This window comes from Aulostomus chinensis, chromosome 12, assembly GCF_037954235.1.
Source record: "Aulostomus chinensis isolate RoL2024-O1b breed Wild chromosome 12, RoL_Achi_v1.0, whole genome shotgun sequence".
NCBI lineage: Eukaryota > Metazoa > Chordata > Actinopteri > Syngnathiformes > Aulostomidae > Aulostomus > Aulostomus chinensis.
In genome coordinates, this window is record NC_141331.1 from 5545194 (window position 1) to 5563519 (window position 18326).

Sequence of the window (18326 nt, forward strand, 5' to 3'; positions counted from 1 at the left end):
ATAAAAGTACAGATACATTCCAGTTATTCAGAAGCAGCGTAGAGTAACTTTCCACTGGAAAGCCCTAAATTTTTAGACCCAAGGATCGTCACCGGTTAAAATCGACGGTACTGATCTGCTTATGCTTTCGCAGTCGCCTTGACAGTTAGGTTCTCTTTCTGCAGTCTTGTCTTTGCAGGAAGCACAAGGCAGCTCAAGATGGTGTGCAAGAAAACCCTCTTGTCAAGGTTTAGGAAATGCATTTATGTTTGAACCAATTGGCATCTTTTGAGCAGACAGCAGTGGTTTAGCTGTGCAGCGGTGAGCAGCAACTGTTCTGCATCGATTTCTTAGAGGGAAGTGTCCATGAGGTCGAGACAATATTGTGTAGGCCTGCTCTATAAGAAGAGGGCCTTGAAGATGACTCCTGTTATGAATCACCACGATCCATCAATCCATCATTGTCTATATCGCATATCCTGTTGAGGGTTCCAGCCACTGCTCCAGCGTGTCACTCTAAATTGCCACTATAAATAATACATTTCAGATGATTGCTCCATGGTCAGTTTAATTGTATGAGCAAACCTCAGAGGCATTACTGTGGATTTAGAGGAGTCATTCTGAGCTTCCTCTTTTGTTTGAACAACCCAACACATGGACATCATCTCTGCCGCCAACACTACCTTTTTATAGAAGAAAAAAAACAACGAGAAAGAACCTCAACGATGATTTTATGCTTCGCGGTGCTAAAAGAAATCCACGCAGTGCACCTGCAAAAAGATGCAGGACAAACACCCTAAATTTTACCTTCCATTTAGAAAACATATGCCTTGCAGCATTCCTGCAAACAATTCCAGATGGCATAACAGGCGAGTGAGAAGCATATTGCATTCAGAATTATAAGCATTCCAGTCTCTGAGAATCCGTCTTTTTTACTGTGTAAGTCATCTGGATCACTTGCTCATTTCATTTCAACGAGATGGCATATGCTTGCACAAAAGTATTTGTTTATGCAAATAGCACTGCGACACATTCAGACATTGACACATTCATGCATATTTTACTTCCTCATAGGCTCTGATTTTATACACTGGTCAAAGTTATTGTTGAAGGTCTTGGTAATGGAAACACTTCATGTTTTATGGAGGGAGGGAAAAGATGTTGGCGAGTATTCACTGGAAGCTATGATGGTGTGTGTCTGAGAAATGGGTCTGAAATTGTTGAGTTGTCAGATTGCCACCTGGTATAACATATGAGGGAGGAGATGAGCAAAATCGTCATAAACCAAAATGCGGCAGTTTATCATCAAAGTGAGATGAGAGGGAAATGTTTCATGCAAGGTCACAGCGAAGCAAATGTGACATTAAAAACAGCTTAAGACGTTAATTCACTCTAAATGTGCCATTTGTATGCCAGGGGAAGCTTACCTGACAATATATACCTTGTATAGCTCAGCGAAAAGGTCATTTTGAAGTTTCTGCAACACCGTTAGAAACTTTTAGGGGTCTTACGTTGTTAAAGTGTTGATGATAGACATCGGGAAGAACACTCCTCAGCGTGGCGCAGTGTCATTTTTGGCAAAAGACCTTTTTAATTTTTCATGAGCTGTTCACAAAGACATAAGGATTGCTGATTGCTATAACCTTCCGACTGATGGCTTCATTTATAAAGCTACTTATTTTATGCTGCTGGAACAATCAATTTTATCCTCTCCTTGTGTGAGCAGTGACTTGCTTTTCTCTGACACTGCGAGAGACTGGACGTTTCCAGAGTCCTCCTGGAGACTTGTTGATTTGTCGTGGCACCAGAGGTGTTGAAATACATTTAGCTGTCGGGGAAGTCAGGTGTGAGGGGTTGGACCTGGGAAATCTGATGTGTATGAGCAAGACAATACCTGACCTTGGCCTCACGGTGTGAGCTGCTTGAGGAATGTGCTCCCCTATGAATGCAAATGCAGGAAGTGGGGAGGGGAAAAAAAAAAAATCAGCAGCAGTAGAATAAATGCAGGGAACAGAACAAACTACCTGGAACAGTGAGTCACAGCGCTCTGTAGTTGCTTCTTTATCATGCAGCTCACTACCTGAGCTCTGCTCTAATATCACCCTTCTTTTCTGATAAAAGGGTTTCAGTCCAAGGATGGGAACAAGCACATAATTTGGGCTGAAAAAGTGAGACATTAAGGGGACTAAATGAGTGGTGTAACAGGCTTTTAAAATGGTTTTCATCTGTTCTCCCTGGGGTCCTGTATAATTTGGACTACTCGATGCACGTAAACCATTAGTTAACAACCTCGCCTCATACGCCAACGCTTATGTGAGGACTTCAGTACCAATATACAGCACAAGCCACAAGTTCACAGCAATATGTCCAATTATGTCTATAATACAGTTCGAATCAGTGCTTGAGCCTTCGGTTTAGTCACCGAAACTGCTAATGTAACCCGGAATGTTAACCTGTCGACGCAAACACAAATGGGACAAGAGGGAGAACTTGCTTTCAGACTAGAGGTCGACCAATTCATGTTTGTTTGGTCAGGGTTGAGAAAGATTATTAGATCGTGATTAAATGATAAATGGATTCAATTTATACAGCACTTTTCCGCCTTTAATAGCACTCAAAGAGCTTTACACGTTTGTCTCAAACAGTTTTTCCACACACACACACACACACACACATACATGGTTGAGGCCTCGATGCAATGTGGCAGCCTTCCTACTTCAGGAGCTATTAGGGCTTCAGTGTCCTGCTTCAGAACACTTTTGACACACTTTTTGGGGAAGCTGGAATCGAACCAGCAATGTTCTGATTACTAGCCTATTGGGAACAGATGCACATTTGCAGATTGTGATGTTGGATGTGGCTTTGGCAATATCTGCTGCACCGGCACGATTGGCACTTCATGAAAGATCACCATTACAGTTTGACTATTTCAGAAACGCTTGCAAAAGCTCGCCTTTGCTGCCATTTTAAACCTGCACCAGTTCAAAAAGTAACTTTGAGGACAGATCACCGGTGTGTCGCATTTTTAGAAACTTTCCATTTTGTTTGATTTGTTCAAATTTGACCTCCTAAAATCTGAGCTGAAAACATTGCTCTGCGCAAGCATCTTCATTCACCACCAGCAACAAGAAGACAAGTGTCAGTGGCAGCAGTTTCTCTTCTCTTCTTCCGACGATGAAAAGGCTGCAATAAAATTGTAACTTAGGACAACTTTTTCTAAATGATCTGCTTGGTTGCATTTCAGGTCGATATCTAAAAAAAAAAAAAAAATTAAAAGATGGATTTATTTTTACATCTACCTGAAGTTTTTTAGTCACTCAGGGTACTGCTGCTGCAACAAGCTGGAAACATTAAATACTCATAGCCTCAACTCTTCCATCAATACGGCAAGATTGTTTGGAGACTTTGGCAACTCACAGTTTTTTCCTATAGGGCGAAGCATATAGGCAGCTAATTCTGCGAAAGGCTAACCTGCACCTGACCCATGTGTGTGCACAGTGTGACTGGCATCAGGCGTAGGCCTCTGATGACAGCCTTCTTCACAGCTACTGGATAAAAGCCAGATTTGTGGAAAGCTTCTGTCCTGCAGGGAATCCTCTTTTGAAAACTACAGTCAAACAAATTGCAGGGCATCATACTAATATGTGGGATGAGGGATAAAAAAATGCAGTCTTGCATAAAGCAGGACACCTGGTCACTCAAGATAAGGAGGAGCACAAGCTTTCACTTGGAGTGTTTACTCCAATGAACCAGTGTTACTGCCTCATTTTTTTTTTTGCAGGCTCAATACAGCGAGTCAGTCACATTATCTGTAGTTAGGTAGCGTACAATGCAACCTGGACTCAATCCCAGCTCATCAAATACTGACTCGCTGCAGGGTCAAACTAGGACTCTCCCTCATAGGAACCTCTCTGCGTAATTATATTTGAAGACATGCTGTTATTGTGGAAGGCTATGTTCCTCACAAACAGACAGCTTTTACCTAAAGCCTTGGAAGCATCTGTGCCTGGATGGAATTTAAGGAATACTTGCAGTTTGTTTTAGGGTCACAACCAAGCCTGATGTTACCAACACGTCTCTCACAAGCTTAGCAAATGTTGTGGAGACACATAACATTTGCCAATATTGACAGATGTATTCACAGTTATTGATTCTGCTTAATTGTTCCCTCTGGCAACAACAGGTTACTGTACACTGCTAAAAGAGCTGCAACAATTCATCAACTATTCAATCAACAGAAATTTTGATGACATTTTCCAGTCTTTTATTGGAGCAAAAATGTCACAAACATGCAGGTTCTACACTCTGAGACATAAGTATCTGAGCATCTATGTACCTTTTCTGACAGGAAATGACTGGTGGACTGTTGGATAGACCCGTCACTTTCTTATCTGGGGAGATTTGATTTATCTTGAAAATAATCTTTAGTTGCACTCCGAGCTAACAGGCTAGCCCTCGCTAATCTTCTCCTCCTCGAACAAGCTCGTCTACATCTTCATCTTAACCGAAATGCTAAAAAATGTAACTATTTCTGCAGTTTTGTCAACTTTTTGTGCAAGATGGTGTGTTGGACTTTCCTTGTTCTCTTGTTGCTCTACAGGAGAGTTAAAGCTGTAACTCTAGCGTGGATTGGTACAAGCTAGTAACGTCACGGCGAAAGCAAACGCGAGTGAGGACAACCAAATGCCCTTCTCGGAATGTAACAGCATCAATATTGACAGCAGCGCAGAGAAAATCATCCAAGTAGTGTCTGAGAAGAGAAAATGATGGCACATTTGGTTCTCTAAGATTGTGATTTTTGGAAGAGTGAGTGATTTCAAACACAGCGGATAACTCTGAGGTGAATTCCTCCACCGCTAACCACTGAGAGATAAGTTTGCAGATGCATTCACGAACCACAGACTTAATTGCAACGAAATAATTTAAACTGCTTAATTGAAACAAACCAAACAAGATACATGTGTGAATTAAATTTGACATCTATGAGCAAATCGAGGCATCCTGTTGATTGGAATAAGGAGGTGATGAGAATAAGCTTCAGAGTTTTATACTTCAGATGATTATCTTAAAATTAGGATTCTATCTAGACTACAATTAAGACTAAAAGTTGATGATTCTCTCCATCAGCATGGGAAGGCAGACCGGGAAGATGCTAAACCTGTATTAAAAGATTATCATATAATAGGCGAGAATTTGCATGAAAAATAAACAGTTGAAAAGTATCGATGATAATGTGGAATTAAGTTGGATTAACGTCAGGATTTAGAGTTATACTTGCACATTAAAAGAACATCCGGAGTCTTTAGGGGCTGGACGTGGCATACATTTACTCATGTCCCGAATCCAAAGAGCAACTTTTTCTGTAATAGTATAACTACCACAGTGTGACACTTTCTCTCTCGCTCTCTCTTTCTCGCGCACGCACGCACACACACACACACACACACACACAGGTGGTATTAAAAATCTCCTTTGAGCTTCACATTCTAAAGTCGACCTGAGAATCCCAACATGGTGATTATCAGCAGGGGAGAACCAGGCCTTTATTCACGTTGGCACAGATTTACTATCATAAAATACAGCGTGACAGCGACCCACTCCATGTGGTTTAGGCTGTAAATAGTTTTCAGGCAACAGAGCTTTATCAGTTCCTTATAGGTGTCAAGGTCACTGCGCCAGTGTTCCACAGATTGAAGTTCCTCCTGCAGATGGTTCAGTGGAGTGAAATTAAAATTCAATGGGATCATATCCAGTTGTCTTTAAAGAGTAAAATCATCCGATATTTATGTGCCATCTCCATACCGAAAGAACTTTACATTCCAGTCCTTACTGCACTCTAGGGGTCTGAAGGTAATCTTGCGTATTCTCACCCTTTAAAGATAAGCTCTCTGTACTTGTGGGGTTTGATGTGAGGCCAAAATACTGGACTCACTAGCTTAACTGGCTGTTTGAGGGTTAAGACTCTGCTTTATGTCGGGGCGAGAGTAGGTTTAGCATCGCTAATGGTTTGGCACTCAGCGTTTTGTTTGATGGTAGGGGGCTAGCGAATGAATAACAATGGTAGGTCCTCATGAAGATAGGAACATCTACTGTGGGCGTGTTTTAAATCCACCTTGTTGAAGCTTTATCACAATTTTGTGCCGTGACTTTATGACCTCATACACCAAAGAAGCCATGTTAGCATGATAGCCCAAAAAATAACGGGTTAATTTTGGTGGAGAGATGGTTATCACAAATCAGGGCTTTGTTTTTTTCAGGACAAAGATTTCTGCATGGTATCAATTGAAAGAGGTCCTACTCGTAAGCTCATGAGGCTTCTAACTTATACACAGTCATCATTACATATACATCATCTCAGCCGAGATTCTGTCAGGGGGAGAATATCTCATATACATCATCTCAGCCGAGATTCTGTCAGGGGGAGAATATCTCAGTCAGCCCACCCTACCTGAGAGAGAGCCAGGGTGGAAGTTGTCAAATGTATGTGCGTTTGGTGTCACATGTTGACTCGTAACGTGAGCAGTTTTGTTTTGTTTTTTCAGGAATACAACAAAAACAACTGCTGAGCTTTAGCTTCAGCTAACGTTATACTCGAGGGTTGTAGCTTGTAGTAGATGATAGGTCGATGAAAGGTTTCTCTCTGGAACACTTCGTACATCATACACCCTGAAATATTGAACGCATGTTTGCCATGAAAATCTCCTATGCAGTAAAACTGCAACTGAGACGTGCACTTGAGCTCAGCCATATTTCCACCCCACATAGTTGTAGGTGGAACGAACTGTATGCATGTACATTTACTTTACAATGTGGTCTAAAAGCATCATCCGTGACCACCGAACAGTCCATCCCTGATGTGTCTTGGGTGCATTTGCATACTTTCATAAGCCGAAATACGATCCGGTTTTACCCCAAGGGCTTGGAATGCAGCTGCACGGTGTTGCAGTGGTCAGCACTGTCGCCTCCCAGCAAGAAGGTTCCGGGTTCTAGCCCCAGCTCGGGCACGGGATCTTTCTGTGTGGAGTCTGCATGTTCTCCCTGTTCCTGCGTGGGTTCTCTCTGGTACTCCAGCTTCCTCCACAGTCCAAAGACATCAAGAGGGGACGAGGCTGATTGATACTCTAAATTGACTGTAGGTGTGGCTGTGAGAGCCAATGGTTGTCTGTCTCTATGTGTTGGCCCTGCCATGGACTGGAGACCTGTCCAGGGTGAACCCCGCCTCTCACCTGAAGGCTGCTGGGATAGGCTCCACCCCCCCACGACCCTTAACAGGATAAGCGGACGAAAATGGATGGATTGCTTGGAACGCATTGTAGTGCTCGTGCTGTGTCTGCTCCGTGCAAACATATTTATTATCGCCCTTTCATACGCTTGTATAATAATTCTCTCCTGATTGGCTGGCAATAATCCATTCATTTATGAGCAAATGAAAATACGTGATGCAGTTTGTAGGGGTTGATTCAAAGGAAAATGTGAGTGAGTTGAATGTGAATGTTGAACGTTTTATTTGCATGCAGCATTTGGACATCTCAATCAACAAACCTCAAGAATGACTGAACTTTTCAAACGAGCTAGTGAGGCTGGCAGCCTGCAGATCTGAGGGACAGCTGCAGGGGAAAGGAGAGAGGATTTGGGATCTAAACTGCACAGAAAATGCAGAAATTTGGAGGAGACGCAGGTAAGCCTGTGAGAGGGAAACTGAGACGGAAATAGAGAGCTGAAGTGTGTTTGTGTGTGTCTGTGACAGACGGAAGAAAGAGGTGCGATGTTCCTCCGCTATATTATTACAGCAAACAGCTGCCACCCTTTCTGTTCTTGTAGGTTGAGTGTGTTCAGGATTTGACAGCCGTCAGTCAAACGAGAGCATCTGCTTTGACATCATTTCAAACAGGGAAATGTCCATGGTAAAAGAAAGCGATTCAGCCCCTTTTTCCTTTAAAAAAAAAAAAAAAAAAAGCTTCCTAAGACCTTGGATGGATTCCACTTTTGTGTGTTGGACCCAGAGCTCTGGTGTGTTTTCCACTAAGTCCACTAAGACAAAGTGGTCTACAACACGGGACACTTTTAAGACCTCTATGGTTTAAGCTGAAGCCTGGAGAAATCCTGTTTTCTGTCCATCTCATTCATCCAGTCCACTTTTTTTGTACGTGATCTCTGGAGAACACCTTGAAGAAATTTCTTCTAATTTGCCACAAACTTACACCGGGACTTGAGGATGGATTGAAGTGTTTTTGGTGATCTAAGGTCACGGTCACCTCACACGAGCCTCTAGGAAATGTCCTCAAATACCGTCTGTTGTTTCCTCTCCCTTCAATTTTGTTGCATGGCATCATTCAGTACCTCTCCACTAGAGCAGGGCTGCCCAAAGTTGGCTCTCCGTAATCTTGGATTTTGCCCTCCAAGCGTATAGATGAAATGAAAAACTACAAGCCTAACTTTTTCCTAAATTTGTTTCAAATTATTTTGATGAAATGCCTGAAATACACAGTCTGTCCGTGATGCGTAACATCGTCAGGACAGAGCGAGGTTCTCAAGCTGCTTCACCGGCTCTGGTTGTTCTGCACACCTCTCGGCAAAAACTGAACCGTATCTACGGCGATTTGTCAACGTAACGAGAGACAACGTCATTGCGTGATGACAGAGGATGTAAAGTAAATGTGGGCAGTGATTTTTGACTGCAGTGACCTCCACTATGATACTGTTGCACGGACGGCCCTGGCGTGCGACTGGCTTTAGCCACCTACTCCTGACTCCTGAGCTGTTCAGAGTAATTGCTAAGTTTGGCAAGTTTGGTGCTTGTGGACCATAAAACTAAAACAATGTCCAGGTCTTAAGGGTTCGGTTAAGGTCTGCATCTTTATCTTGTTGACATAAACTATGGATGCATGGGCTGCTTGTTAGTATGTGGTGCAGCTATAAAGCTTAATGGTCATATCCCCTAGACCCTACATTAATTTCCCTGGACCCAACATTAATTAAGCCCCTGAAACTGATAATTGACCAGCGCAAGCTCTCATGTAAGCTGCTTTATGGCTATTTGAACAAGTGTATGTTCAACACTGCCATTTAAATTAGTAGCAGATGGAGCAGAAAACATATTTATGTGCTTATTATAAAATAGAGTTGTCCTGGTGAATTGTGTTGACAGGCTAATTAAAATGCACATCCTGTTAAGTACTCATCTTAATTCAAATTCGACAAAGGGAGAGTAAGAAAGTGTAACTGTCAACAGACGTGTTGTGATTACAGGGGGCTGCGGTTGTTTCCTCACGCAGACCAAGTTCCTAATGAAGCAGACGCCATAGATCCAGCATCAGCACAACTTTTCAAAGTAATTATTTTGCCCTAATTAGAGAGCAACCTGGCTGCACACGCACAAACGTATCTAGGTGAGAATTAAAATTTTGACATGACTTATCCGACTTCTAAAAGAATCTGCCTCCAGATAAACATCCAGTTATATAATTAGTGATGGGAATAGGATGAAATCCCATCTTCCGACTGGAAAGATGGTAGCAGCTGATACAGGACAGAGGGCGAGAGGGGCAGATAACCACGTCCAGAAGGAATTCACTGCTGATAAATGTGTGCGCGCCACTGAATTTTGGGTTAAACACAATCACTGCCTTGTAACACAGAGAAAAAGAGAACCTTTCACACTGTCAGAGATGTATAGGTGCAGGAACTGGAACATTAGAGAGAAAAATGGTTCCAAAAAAAAAAAGTCAAAATTTTTCTTGTGACCCACCGTAGCTGGTAGACTGTTGAACTCTACTTGTACAGTGTTTGGGAAAATGTGTATGTTGAGAGATCTGAATCAATAAATCTGCCTCAAGATGCAAAGCAGCCATCGTTTTTCAATGATGATTTGAAGCCCCGTCCTCCGACTGAAGCGGTCAGCAGCTGATGGACGTGCTTCTCGTCCCCTCTGACCTCTAAGGACGAAGGAACCGCCGCTGGATGTGCTTCCATGTGAGCTTTGTGGTGCTGAGCCTCATACTGTCAGAAAATTGAACTGACAGTATCCCGGTGTCATATTCGCGTGAAACATTGGTGTATCTCAAGAAAAGAGACGTAAAATATTCCTCTGCGTGTGTAACAGATGGGTGATGTCAGCCTCGTTTTACAATCAAACAATACATTAAAGTATGTTTCTGAAGATATGCTGGGCGAGAAATAAGAGAATCCCTCATGAGTCCCCCAGATGGCGTGTTACAGCGGCAAAGACGGCGAGAGTATGGCATCAGAACATGGTAAACACAGAAATATAGAGGTGCAGAACAAAAACAAAAAAAAACCCAATGCCAACATCAGACAACAAAAAAGAAACGCGAGGATTTTTTTAAAAGTGAAGGTGGACACACAAAAGATATCCAGAGTAAAATGAAAACACTCTTAGTTGATAATTACTGCTCATTTAAAATAAAAAAAAAGAACAAGTGGCTTGAATGATTGTTTTCTGATTGCACTGTTGCTGCAGCCAAACAGTCCAGAGGAATGTGGGTGGACTCATTGGAGCAGTTCTGGTTGTAGTGTGGCGTCTAAATTTTGAAATCGAAGGGTGATCTCTTCCCACCACGATTCTTACTTATTATTACTTTTTTTTTTTTTATTAAGACTTTTTTTTTTTTTTTTTACTCCTGCACTTCCATTTAAAGTGAATCTGCTTGAGGAATGCTGAAACTGAAAACAACCTGGTTGTGGCAGAGCAGCCATTGTATGTGTACATTGAGGCGTCTCTTGAAGAAAACAGACGAGCCACAGCGAGGACACACTGCCTGGTCTGGAATGTGTATGTTAAAGCCTCTTTTGTGTATTTTAAAAAAGAACTTTCGACCCCAATAGAAAACAGCCTGATCAATGCATCCATTCTCATAGGCAAACGCATGAGTTATGATTCCACGAAAGGCAGTTTTTCACCGGAGGGCCACCTGAATAGACTCCATTAGAAACACGATGACAAATATTGGTAGAAAAGGGACGTGGCAAGAAGCACTTCCCTACGCCTACACTGAATAGTATGAAAGGAGATGTGTGGTCAATAGATGGGCAGTAGCTTTGGCCGAACTGCTCGGGCTTTGAATTCCGTGAGGACAAAAAAGCTCTTTGGACTCAACTTTGCTGGGCTGGTCTCCAGTACTTATCTGAACTCTGTATCCTCCACTAATAGAACCCGATTGTGTCTCGAGCTTTGAAACCTCGTCTGGGAAAGAAGGTGTCGAGGCTCAGGTGGGAGGAGGCTCGGTCTCCAAACCGGCCCCTGACTGGGTTCTGCAGCCTTGCCTGAAAATCCACATCAGTAGCACAGAAAGGCCGGTGATACCGCTCCTTCACACGCTCTGGGTGGAGTACACACTAACGGATAAAGATTATTTGAGTAACAAGTTGATATTTGATGATTTTTTTAAATATATATATATATATATTTTTTTTTTATTATTTCCCAATTATTCAGCATTCAAAAAAAAAAAAAAACAACACAGAGTGATGGGCTGAGTGTTGATGCTGTACAATGAATTGCCAGGTAAAGAACTCGTGTCTACGGTGAGGTTGCCTCTATGCTTCTCTCTTCCCCCTAATACTTAGAAACCAGAGTAACACTAGCAAATAGGTGTTTTGTGTCCATACCAGTGGCTCCCCTTCCCACTTGATGAGCAGGAGGTTGAAACTGGTGTGTCTGTGTCTCTGATTGAAATTCTACACCTTTGCTTTGCTGGATTTCCTTCCTAATAGATTTGGTTGCATTTTTTGCTCCGACTCAGCTTGACGTCTTCAGCTCATGCCAACATGGAATTTAGCTGTCTGGCGCTCGGGCAAATTCTCTAAAATATAACCTGAGTTTTCTTGGTTGAATTTATTTCCATCAATAAGGAAGTCGATTTTGATATTTAAAAAAAAAAAAAAAAATCTATGATTGCATAGTGTACCATATTTTACACATCAAACCTGTAAAAGATCTTAACACCAGTGATGCTGTGTGTTCAAACTATGTAATACGGCCGAGCTCCGAATCAAAGATGGCAGCATATTTTCAAACATCATCTCAGCAGGAGCCGCTTCTGCAGGCCGATATTCAATATTTCATGCTTTGTGTTCTTTTGTAGCATGTTGCAGTCTGCTAAGCGTGACGATGTCCGGAAGCCTCAGTGGGAGAAGATGCAGCTTTGCAGCTCTTCACACAAGGTTACAACCTGATGTTCCCTCGATTAAAATCACAGAGCAGATCAGTAAGAGACAGGAGCTATGTGGGGGCCGTATGGAGCAACTGTCAGCAGGCTTTTACTGAGTGTTAGCACCGCAGTTACAGTCTGGCTGGTCACCACTTGGTTTAGCTTCAGATATAAGCGCTTACTTGTAAAAGTATTTCTTCTCCGCCAAAAAACGTAATTTTTCTTTCAAGTACCTGCAAACGTTCCAGAATGCGGAAAAGTGCAGCCACATAGTTTAATTTGAGAGTATTGGAGATCAGCTACGAACAGCTAAACTTTCCTAAGCCTCCACTTATAAACTCTAGTGCACCGTTCAGTATAATCCACGTCTTTGGTTGTTCCACTTGTGCGCTCACTAATCCAGAGACACTTGGATTTGAGCAAAGAACAAACACACTTCCGGTTCGGTGTGAGTGTGATCAAGCGTGACCAGCGGGCAAATTCGCTAGAATTCCCTCGTGGTTGCACCAGACTCGGAACACCGGAAGTGTTGTTTTGCTGTTTGCATGAAGCTAACAAAGACCAGCTCCTGCTTCCTGCAATCTGGAGTCATCTAGATGTCATGCGGAGGGTAAAACCACACTTTACCAGGTCAAGTAACACTTACAGGTGTCAAAGGTTTGAAATACACAACCATGCAAATCATGTTTTATGAAGTCAGTGTGTTGAGGTCATGTTGTTCTGTCTCATGAGCTCTGGCGTATTTCACTGGTTTGAGGCGATTCAAATATGGCCGTTGCTAAAAAATGGGCTGTAAACACACTGGGAAAGTCCAGGGCACTGCGAATTGCATCATTTTAAACTGAAAAAATAGAAAATAATGAAAAGGGGCATAAAAATCAGTTTATTATAACAGTATGAAAATCCATGAGATTTTTTCATCAAGGAGAAACGCACTCATCCTACATCAGTGAGTCGAGTACTGTGGAGTTCTGTCCAGTGGCACCTCTTGCAGATGGTGACGGACAGGACGGACAGGTGCAGGCACTGTGGTGGTTTCTAGCAAAACAAAGCTTTTCACTTTTATGTTTTTATTTATGCACAGTTTTGTTAGCCCGTACAAGCAAACTCACTCAGGCTCCCTCTCACCTGGATCAGTGTTTGATCAGGTTTCAGCCTCGCTGTGCAGCTTGTTAGCGTGCGTCTCTTCATGGCTTCACTTCAGGTGATCTTTCAAACGAGGCCCACAGGGGCATGGGTGGTCTGTTTTGTCCTAAACTCTGTAACCCCACCATGTTGTTGTCCCCCATGTTGTTATGGAAATCTATGGACACCCCACTGGCACCCTCTGAGCTGATGATTTAAAGCTTCATGCTAGGTTTTCTTTTAAACCCAGCACTATCACGTGAAAAAAAGGATGTTCATATTTTTGATTTGGAACAAATCCTGAAGTCACTTTGACAGATTGGGATGATTTACCTTTTTAGAGGACAGAGCAGTGATTCTTCTTTAAACCAAGAATCAAGTCCTTGCCAGTTAGCTGCAGCTTTATATCCACTAACACAAGGTTTTATGTGTGTGCTTGATTTGGTTTTAATTAACCATTTGAGTCTTGCTGAGGAGGGAGACGGGCAGCAGTGTAAAAGAGAGGTACATAATTACAGATGGCAAAACACACAAGGAGACGAAATATGAAAAAAAAAAAACACCAATAAAAGCGAGCTGACGTATCAGAAGGGAAATTCCTCTGAGTCGGTTATGTAACCAAGTAAATTAAAAACCTTGACGTCTCAAGGAACCTGCTTCAATTTCTTTCAATTTGGATTTCAAAGCATTTAATAATTTGTTGGGTTTCAGTGATTTTTGCCGCATGTTATATCCTGAGGGTACAGAGTACACAAGTGTGTGTGTGTGTGTGTGTGTGTGTGTGTTCTGGAGGGGCAAGGCCTCAGAAATGGTAAAGTTCATGTTGCTGTTGGTGCTGATCTGATGCAACCAGAGGAGGGATGGCTGTTGTCAAGCGTGGGACTGGTTACCCCTACTGGTGATCACATGAGTCCAATAAGGCTGTCAAAACTTTGGTTTTTTTTTTTTTTCGAAAGAAAGAAATAATCGAATCCCATTTTCCCCAAACTATTTTTGTGCAATGCATCCAATTTCATAAACGTGTAAGCAGCATCCTCACGCAGTTCAAAGTCAACCCAGAAAAATGTCATACACTGAATCTTGATCTTGACCACAGATGCAGATCTCTTTATTTGTTTTTCTTCGCTCACTTGAAGTCTCTCTGCGCCATGTTTGGAGTGACAACTGAACCAAGGTCAGAGAATACTTTTGATTTAAATACTATCAATTCCAGCTATGCACACATCTTCACCACAAACAGATGTGTCCAAATGACTGCGCTTCCAAGTGGCCACAACATCCCCGGATCACAAGAGAACTCCGCACTGGCATGAAAGTCTCCTGTGTTGCTGGTGCTCAGGATGTAATTTATGTCACAAATTGAGTTTATATTCAAATTTATGTTTGCTGACAGCTCTGAGAGTCTCAGAGTGCTGACACCGTGTCTCAGCAGCGGTGGATGTCACCCATCTGATCGGCATCACTGTGCTTGCGACGTTCTTTCACGTGGCCACAATCAACAGGGAGAGACAGCTGATGCCAGACTGAGCCGGTGCGGGACCACAGCCTTCAGCTGCATGCCAGAGCCTCCTTCCTTACGCGGACATAATGGAACACTACTCTAAAGTAGAAGTTGAAGAGTTGTCTTTGCCAGAGTTGAGTCGTGGTCCTTATTTTATGCAGTGTGTTGTTTGTGTAATCAACTTAATCAGTGTACTCGCACTTTACTTCACACTTGTACAGAAGATTAGCTTCCCTTCACTAGCTGTAAAAGGCCCCGCCATTCAGCATTCAGTGTGTCTAAATCATGTCATTTCCCCATGTCAAGGCTGATTAAAATAGCAACTGTTAGCAATGGGGAGGATGTTGTTTATTCTTGAAGTTCCTGCTCATTGATTATTGCTGCTTGCAGGGTGAGAAGCGGGTGAAGGGAGGCCAGTGTGAGGCTGACCGTGGGCCTGCAGCGCCTCTATTACATCCTCAAGGTTATGCTCAGTGCTTGGAGAGCAGAGATTCAGATTTAATTATGGAAGCTTAATGCTGTCTTTTGTAAGGCCCGGGGGCTGCTCTCATCTGCCTCCAACTGTATATTCACAGTTACAGATTCGCTGGAAGAACCAAAACATTCAGATCAGTTTTTGGCTTGTAGGACTCAGTCCCTGACGTGAGGATGACATGTAGATTAATGTCAACGCACAATAATAGAGACTTAGGGGATGTAGCTCTGAATAAACCAGAAATACAGTTATTCATGTTGGTGGTAATGACATCAGACTACACCAGTCGGAGGTCGCTAAATTTCATTTGAGTCTGTGTGTACATTTGCAAAGACGATGTTGGACTCAGTAGTGTTCTCTGGGCCCCAGCCTAATCAGACCAGGGATGACATGTTTAGCCGCATGTCATCGTTAAACCGCTGGCTGTCGAGGTGGCGTCCAGCAAACCAAGTGGGAAGTGATAACTGGAAAACTTTCTGGGGGAGACCTGGTCTTATTAGGAGAGACGGCATTGGACGGAGCTGCTCTCATCTCTAGAAATATGACCCAGTTTATAATAGAACCGAAACCCTGACAGGCCAGAGTTCAGACCAGGAAGCAGAGCTGCAGTCTTACACGCTTCTCTGCACATCCACTAGGGGGCATTTGTCCACCCAAACCCCCAGAGGTGAAAAACTGCCCAAAAAACCCATTGATTTTAGGTAGAACAAACTTAAAACTTTCATAACTGTTGTGAAAACCAGATTTAATTAATTTCCTTTTGCATTTTTATTAAAGCAAAATTGTTTTTCTGTGATCCAATTTAAAGGCAGTTTGCTGTGTAATTTATTATCTGGCAGGTTTTGTTTTTTTTTAATTTTGTTTTGGTTATTTTTCTTAACCACGTTTCAAAAACCTCCTGAAATATAGCAAATTCACTCACCGGTAATCTACATCTATCAGCCGCTGCTCTCTCTTAAAAGACCTGTAAACTGGTGGCAGCGTCACAAACCTCCTCCCAAATTAGAGCGTTTCATCACCGTACCAGAGACCCGTCTGATTCGGGAGGGGTTGGTCCGTGTCAGAGTGCTGACAGCCTGGACGTGATTCTAATTGATCTCAGGTGATTAGAATCCAACAGAATCACTGAAAAGTGCAGCGGGAAGAGCAAACAAATGTTGGTTTAGGTTTGTTTTTTTTTGTTGGAGTTGCCACTTTTGGTAAGTCAGGGTGCTGCTGTCAGACTTGGAGAAATATTTGCACTTCCAAATTGGTTATTTAAGTGCACTGGAGCCAAGGTTACATATCATAAATTGGAGAAGCTTCAACACACTGCCATTGCACAAACTCTAATTTTAACTCTAACAAACTCTTCCATTTGGAAATAAAACCGAGCTCCGGCAGGACTGAAGCACTTAAAGGAACAAATAGCCTGCTTGCAAATACCTATATTGATTCATTCTTGATATTTATGAACCGAAAGCATAAATTAATATATAAAGAATGCGATACGCCTCATCAACAGTTTGAAATTGATTGATTTCCTGTCACAGAAATATATAATAAACCATGGGCAAAGAGGATGGATTAAAATCTAAGCGATGCTTTGAACACTGCTCCATTATTGGTTCCGCTCTGCAATCTATAGCATTTCTATTCAGAGCAAATATATTTCCCAGGCAACACGAGGGGCTGACAGGGAGGGATGGAGAGGGGGGGAGGGAGAGGGGGAGAGGGGCTATCAAAGAGGCTTTTTTGCTCTCCATCCCACCCCATCATCACACCCAGAGAGGGGTTTGGCCATTTCATCTTGCTGTGAATGTTTTGTATGCACTCCTCTTTCAGAGCTTGTATCAAGAAGACAGTTGGCACTGCGTTCTGTCACTGCTCTTTACTATTTCACATGAAGTGAAGTCCTTCACTTAACTGCCGGGGCCTTGCAGACGGCATCTCCAGGTCCCTGAGGAGGTCATTATGATAGGGATGAGCAGCTCGGAGGCACTATAATACGGCCAGCGGAGTGACAGCAGGGGTAGACAGGACACAATATGGGAGAAATATAAATTGGAATGTACTGATTTGGAATAGATCAGCCTTTTGTTGAAGAAGAAACTTTTGACAGTTTGGGATCATGCTCGTATCAGCCGTCCTCCCTGTCGACGACGTATAAATGTGTAATAAACCTGCGCGATTAAATGTGTATTTTTCATGACTCACCCATGAATGGTTTTACATGTCAAGATTAGAATTATGCCTGTTTTGGCTTGTGTGATATTGATGGTTGGCGTGTCTGAGCCCAGACTGGCACCTCTGGGAGTGAAAATATTGAACGCTATACATGTGTAACAAGAAGTGCGCTCAGAGGGGGCAAACCACCACCAAGATCTATGTGCCATCATGTGAATTCATGAAAATGTGCCGGGACAAGAGTCACTACATGTTTTATGCTTTTTATGAAAATTAACATATTCTTGGCTCACTGTTTACGTAGCGCCGTTTTCAAATAAATGAGAGCAGCAGTGGTGACTTCTTACTGGGTAGACTGGTCCCATCACTGACTCAGCTCGTCCCTCAAAGGAATACGCAACACAACGAGTTCTGACCGGAGAGGCGGTCTAATCGGCTGATCTGAGACAGCCAAGAGTCTAAACGTGTTAAATAAATCAAGAACCGATTCACTCGTACACCTGGCACAGAGGTCTCAACAACTTTGATGGTGACCTTTCACCACCACAGGGGGTTTGTCGCTAAAATGTACTCACGTGTTCCTTGACCTTTTTACCACCAAAATGTTTTTACTTCATCCTCAGGTCCCAGTGGACATACGAGCTAAATATCCGCCGCTGCCGCCGCTGCTGCTGACTTTAAAACAGCTGGTTACAGAACAGATACTGAAGAGAGAATAAAGTACAAGGACGACCTGGAAGGCGGTAACACAGTGCACCAGTGAACGGGAAGGTGAGTAATGGGATGATATCAGAGAGGGAGGGAGAGCGCGGATTGGTCAGCAGGTACAGCAGTCAGTTACGACCTGTTGAGGATTATGTTTGAACATGTTCGTGTCCACGCAGACACTTGGATTGTTGGAGTGGATCTT

The 18326-nt window shown here is 42.8% G+C and overlaps 1 long non-coding RNA gene across 5 annotated transcripts in view; it reads left to right on the forward strand.

Annotated features, from left to right (window-relative positions):
• LOC147251824 (uncharacterized) overlaps positions 1 to 18326 on the forward strand; it is a 90338-nt gene that overhangs the window by 35454 nt on the left and 36558 nt on the right. For all 5 annotated transcript variants that reach the window (XR_015118691.1, XR_015118693.1, XR_015118692.1 and 2 more), the window contains exon 2: positions 18040 to 18187. This is a non-coding gene — a long non-coding RNA (uncharacterized LOC147251824). The remainder of the gene's footprint in view (positions 1 to 18039; positions 18188 to 18326) is intronic.